General features: G+C 41.5%; 1 long non-coding RNA gene across 1 annotated transcript; it reads right to left on the bottom strand.

The window, feature by feature from the left end:
• Positions 1–3,483: 3,483 nt before the first annotated feature.
• LOC120736637 lies at positions 3,484–4,629 on the bottom strand. Its single transcript, XR_005696560.1, has 2 exons — positions 4,375–4,629; positions 3,484–3,641 (listed from the first exon to the last, which is right to left on the bottom strand). It is a non-coding gene; the product is annotated as an uncharacterized LOC120736637 (long non-coding RNA).
• Between the last annotated feature and the right edge of the window lie 1,396 nt (positions 4,630–6,025).

Below are 6,025 nucleotides of genomic sequence, written 5' to 3'. Positions count from 1 at the left end.
GTCCAGGTATTTGTGCTCCTCCACCACATCATATCAGTGGGTTCAGTATCTTATACTTTTGTCAAGATAATGCACACTGCAGCCGACAGTTATCAGAAAGAAGCCATAACCAAGTTACATGGATTCTTTTTTTATAACTTCATGTCATATAAACTAGTTATGTTATGTGCAACACTGTCATGTGCCACTCTGGTTTTATGTTTCAAATTCGTGTAAGACATCCAGAGTACTCTGATGACATTGACAAGGACATCTCCAGTTTACATGGGAAACTATTATTTCATGGTCTTGAGATTACTTATTTACATCACTTTTCAGAAAATGTACATACAGGTCTGATTCAAAACTGCATATCTATTTTTTAAATGCATGTTGAAAGGGCAAAAATATTCCTGAGATACTGTTAACATTATTAAATTTGAAGGCTATTATACAGTGGTATTACTTTAAACTGAGTAAAAACGGTATTTTGATAAAAAGTTAAGGTCTCCGTTTGTTTCAGAAAGAGCATACTGTCATTTACTTGCTTTTATTATTTATTTATATGCCCTCCGCGGACCATCTCTGCACTGCGTGGGTGAGTAGTGGCTCCCTGCACAGTAAGGGCTGCACACAGGGACAAGACGCACTCGGTTACGATCGGATCTTCCCTGGGCAGGGGGAGGTGATGAACTGTATGCCACCTTTTTCATTGGCATACAATGTTTTATTGCCTACGGTGGGGCAGGTCACATACTGGGTGAAGGTGGGCAGTGTGGAGTCCAGCGAGACATGATTAAAGTCCCCTGATATTAGAAGAAGAGCTCTCGGAGATTGCGTTTGCAGTCTGCGGACCACAGAGAGTCACAGGCTGCCTCCACGGATGCTAACGGCTAATAGCTCAATGTCTGTGTTGCAGAGTTGTTCTTTCACAGCGATGTGCCCAGAGATACCACAACCGTCTTTAACAAACACTGCCAGCCCCCCTCCTTTCCTCTCACCGCTGTCTCTCGTCTTGTCCGCCCGCAGCAGCTGGAAGCCGGGCAGCCTACTCACAGAGGGAGTACCGGGCAGTGCCGGGATACTGCCACTGTGACCGTGTTAGCGTCATTAGCTCCTCAATCATATCAGGGAGCCATCTCACATTTACAGTGATTACAGGAAGGAGAGATGGTGTGTGAGGTGTCCTCGGGAGACATCACCCCCATTTCTTCCCTCACTGGGGATGTAGGCCGGGTCTGTCTGCCGGTTAGCGCAGCTGCAGGGCGCAGCGCTTAACAGCTGATCCCTAATGTAAACAAAGGAGCCATGCGCCGAGTGTCCAAACACGGGTGAAAAAAGTGGAGACAAAAGAAGAGAAAAGTCAACATAACTAGCACGAAGCGGTAATGTAAGATGGCAGGATCTGATTGCTAAGACATAAGTTAAAGGTTAAGAAAAGTAAAGAGGAAAATAAGAAAGAGGCTCAGAAATGAGCAGAGCTAGCTCTGCTCATTACCTGTTAGCTGCCATAACAGGTAACACAGTTAAGGTTCAGAAAAAGTATTCTGTCGTTTGTTTGCTCGATCATGCCTTAAACACATCAAAATGCATAGTGGGATTATAATACAAGTGAATACTGTGACAAGCACTGGTACTGAATAGGCAATCGCTTAGCAGCAAGGTGAATCGGTGATGCATTAGTGTGGTCTGCACTTCCTCTTCTTTGATTGGGTGAAATGAGTTGAAAGTAATTGGATGAGGGAACCATGGGGAGTGCCCTGCATAATTTCAATAAAACGCCGTTTTAAACGCCGTTACAGCTGGCACAGAACGCCGTAAAAAAACGGCGTTCAAAGATGCATAAAAAGTAGTAGACCAATAGTAAGATGGTCTGAGTCTACAGTTTGTTTGTTTTAATGAACAGATAACAGAAACCTTACGGATGTATTGTAATGCATAGGTGTCTATCTGTGTTTGAATTCATTTCAGGTTCTTCTTCCATCAGTTCCTCAAGCTCATGCTACGCGCTCACATTTTGTGACAAAAAACAAGACCTGCAAACACTATACAAAAGATGTTGTGTGCTTGCCCTTGTCTTCAGCATCAACGTTTCTCATACCGAGAGGAGATTCACGAGCAAAACTAGCACAAGATGGCCTTATTGGGAAGATCTCCTTTACATCTGACTGGTCTGAAGCACAACTTAGAGAAGAAATGGCAGCAATCTTCAGAAGAACATTTGCACTGTCAACTGGCCAGACATTCCCTTTTGAGTATTTGAGTACAATTAGAGGATGTAAACGACTAATGAAACCAAATGTTTCTAGCAGTTTTCTTTGGGGTGGCCAAGAAGTTGGCTCGATTTGTTCCACCACCTACCTCTATATAATGGCAGGGATACAAAAACCTGCACAGGTAAACATTTTATATTGCAGTGCAGAAATATTTATTGTCTAAAAAGTGAGTCTGTTCCCTTAACATAATTTTATTAATTGTATTAATTAATATTGCAGTTTTAGCAGGTGTAAACAGTCTTTAGTGCAGCCATGTGCCTCTGTGTTACCAGTGATTTGGTGCAACTGTATTTGATTTTATGTAGAACATGCTTTCTTTTCCCTCAGGAGGAACCAGTAGAGCTGTCTGACAGTGACTTTGAAAGTCCAGTCTGCCGGAGAAGACGAGGTATGTGACGTGAATGAAAACCTAGTGAGGTTCTAAGCTCAATGACCAGTTAGATTTGTTACTGTAGTGTGTAATAATTCCTGGGGGTTTGTTTGATGAGAGCATTATTAATTTGTCCGTTTGGGGCGATCGTGGCTCAAGAGTTGGGAGTTTGCCTTGTAATCGGAAGGTCGCCGGTTCGAGCCCCGGCTCGGACAGTCTCGGTCGTTGTGTCCTTGGGCAAGACACTTCACCTACCGCCTACTGTGTTGGCCAGAAGGGCCGATGGCGCGATATGGCAGCCTCGCTTCTGTCAGTCTGCCCCAGGCAGCTGTGGCTACAACTGTAGCTTGCCTCCACCAGGTGATGTGAATGGGTGGATGACTGGGTGTGTAAAGCGCTTTGGGTCCTTAGGGGGGGGGGACTAGTAAAAGCGCTATACAAATACAGGCCATTTACCATTTTAATGTTTACGGATTATCACAGGTGATTACAGCCAAGGAGGAATATGTGCCCGACTTTCACTTAAACTAATATAAGGATATATAAAGGCTCTGTTAACATTATGAAGAAAGTCATGCTGACCTTCTTTCCTTTGTTCAGTGCATCATGCGTTGTCTACAACACCAGGCTGAAAGTGAGGCCAAGCATCAGGAAACGGAGAGCTGCATTCAAGAGAGTAAAAATGAGGGCCAGGCAGAGGGACAGCAGATGTTTCCATATAATGTGGCAGAATTTGTGTAAGCTGTTGTCTAGGGGTTAAAGAAATCCTTCATTTTAGATGTTGTTTAGGATATTGTTTTTAATGCAGGTTTCCAATTTGCATGTTTGGGGTTTTCTTGCTGAATGACTGCAACTTTAGGATTTACATTTAATTTTTTTTTTTTTTTTTTTTTTAATGATGTAGTGTGAGAAATTCTTCAAGGCTGACATGTTTTATGATTTCTAATATCTCTTATCTACTTAGCCCTATTTTTCTGGAGGAAGATGAAGCTCTTGAAGAGGCAATTCAGCGTAGCCTCCTGTTAGGTAGGGCTGCTCGATTATGGCAAAAATGATAATCACGATTATTTTCACTGAAATTGAAATCTCGATTATTTGACGATATTTATTTAACCCTTTAAGACCTACTATAGAACCAAGTCCGCCAGAGCTTATATTATTTTTTTTACATGTTGTAGTGCCATTTGTGGGAGCATTTCAAATTGCTATACAACTGTTATAGCCCATATTTTAATAATATGTATGCATTAAGTCCATAGTAACTACATTAATTGCAAAAAGTGCAATAAACTACTGTGTGTGTGTGTGTGTGTGTGTGTGTGTGTGTGTGTGTGTGTGTGTGTGTGTGTGTGCGCTGATCAAAGGGTCAAACATCCTTGGTCAGGAAGAGGGTAGCCTCCCCCTCACCCTATATGGTTCACCCTAGATAACACGGTGAGAAGTCCTGCAGTTCATCTAAACAAAGAGCACTTAGACTAAAACAAACGTAGCTACGTTAATCCTACCATAAAACAATAAGAGAAAGTACGACCTTTCTCGTGCTCCCAGGATGTGGGTGTGCATTCTAGTGTGGAATACACACCAAGCCTTTGCAGCCTGTTAAAGATCACACACAATTAATTATATGCCTCTAAGTATACATGGTTGAATATTTCCTAATACAAATAACTACATGCAGTATTCTACCATATGCAAACTTATATCACTAAAAGATTATACTGACTACTAAATGCAATTTTCCATTGACACCTCCTAGAAGAGTCTGATAGACAGAGACAAGTTCATATTTCAAGGTAAGATTTGAAAGTAACCTTTAATAATTGAATATCTTATTTGCATCTTTACTTGCATCATTTTTTTGCAGTTACACAATTACAAAATTACAAATCAGTTTTTGGCAGACAATCACTTTTTGCCCCAGTCCAGCCCTGGACGTCGGGCTAGAGATTTTGCGAGCCCCGAGTTGTGTATTAGTTGACAAAAAATAAATAAAACCCCAATAATCTGACAATTTCCCTCTGAGCAAGCACTCGGCGACAGTGGGAGGAAAAACTTTCTTTTAAAAGCAAGAAACCTCCGGCAGAACCAGGCTCAGTGAGGGACGGCCATCTGCCTCGACCGGTCGTGGGATTTTTAAAGTGACTCATTGGATGTGAAATAAATTAGCTTGTTTGAATCGTTTGTTGTTAGCCAATTTAAAGAGTCACTTTGATGTCAACTAATACACTTAAACTGTCCAAATAATTTTAAAGAAATATTTAGAGCAATCCTGATGGATTGCTCTAAATATTCATTTTGTTTTCTTGGAAATATAATATCTTTAAATTCGTTCAAAAGTGTCTGGGAGATATTGTCAGTTTCTGGTAGCTGGTCGTCCTATGTTTTTCCACACCATGCGAAAAACCTTGTAAGTAGGTTTCGCTTTTTTCGGAACAGGTGGTCTTTGAATATGGAAATCACCACTTGTTGGTACGGCGACGCTACAGCCAACGCAATGATAACAAGGTTAGGTGTAATACCCAGTACCTTTGTAATGTCTTTGAAAATTGCCTTTTCAAGACTTTTGATCCTCTTTTTTTTTATATTTAGAGTTTCTTCTTTAAGTTGCGCCCACAGAGCTATGAAGAGACCCTGCTGAATCTCATCGGATGGCGACACATTTGCCTTTCTTGAGGCATGTGTGACTACTGCCTTTATGAGCTCTTTAACAAGCAACTGTTCCTCTGACAGTGGAGCTTCCACTGTCACATCATTACAAGGTGCAGAGGGCTCAGCCTCGCACACGTCACACTCCTTTGTGGAGTCCTTGGTGGGCTCAGGCACTGGTGCATCTTTTGGCCCCTCATGATTCAGTTGCTGGGTGCATGAATTGGGGCAACATGCACAGTGCTCCGATTTCTCCCCCAAGTGACACCCGGCCCTTGGCCGAAAACCACCCGGTACGTGCCGTTCCTTGAGCATTTTTCTTGTTTTTGTATTTTAAGTTATTAATTTCCTCAAGCTCTGTGTTCTTTTTTTGGATTTCACTGTATTTGTGGTTTAAGTTCTTATTCTGTCCCTCGAGCTCTGTGTTCTTTCTCAGGATTTCATCATTTTTGTATTTTAAGATGTTATTAAGTTCCTCAAGCTCTGAGTTCTTGCTTAGCATTTCATTGAAACTGTACTGCATGCCTGAGCATTGTTTTATCAGTTTTTCCCTTTCTCCTTCTAGTTCCATGATTTTCTCCTTCATTTCATTAGAACATGCGTGTAGTTGTAGATTTTTCCTTTCTAAGTCTTGGAGAAGAAGTTGTGTCTCTTTTGTGCATTTTTTCCTGTTGCTGTTTCTCTTGAAGAAACTTTTCGTTTTGTGCCTGGGCTTGTTTCAATTTTGATTCCAGTATTAAGTACTGAGAATCAG

The sequence above is a fragment of the Simochromis diagramma genome, unplaced genomic scaffold (assembly GCF_900408965.1).
Source record: "Simochromis diagramma unplaced genomic scaffold, fSimDia1.1 OVJJ01000371.1, whole genome shotgun sequence".
NCBI lineage: Eukaryota > Metazoa > Chordata > Actinopteri > Cichliformes > Cichlidae > Simochromis > Simochromis diagramma.
Note: the sequence above shows the minus strand (reverse complement) of the source record. Positions and strands in the feature narration are given on the sequence as shown.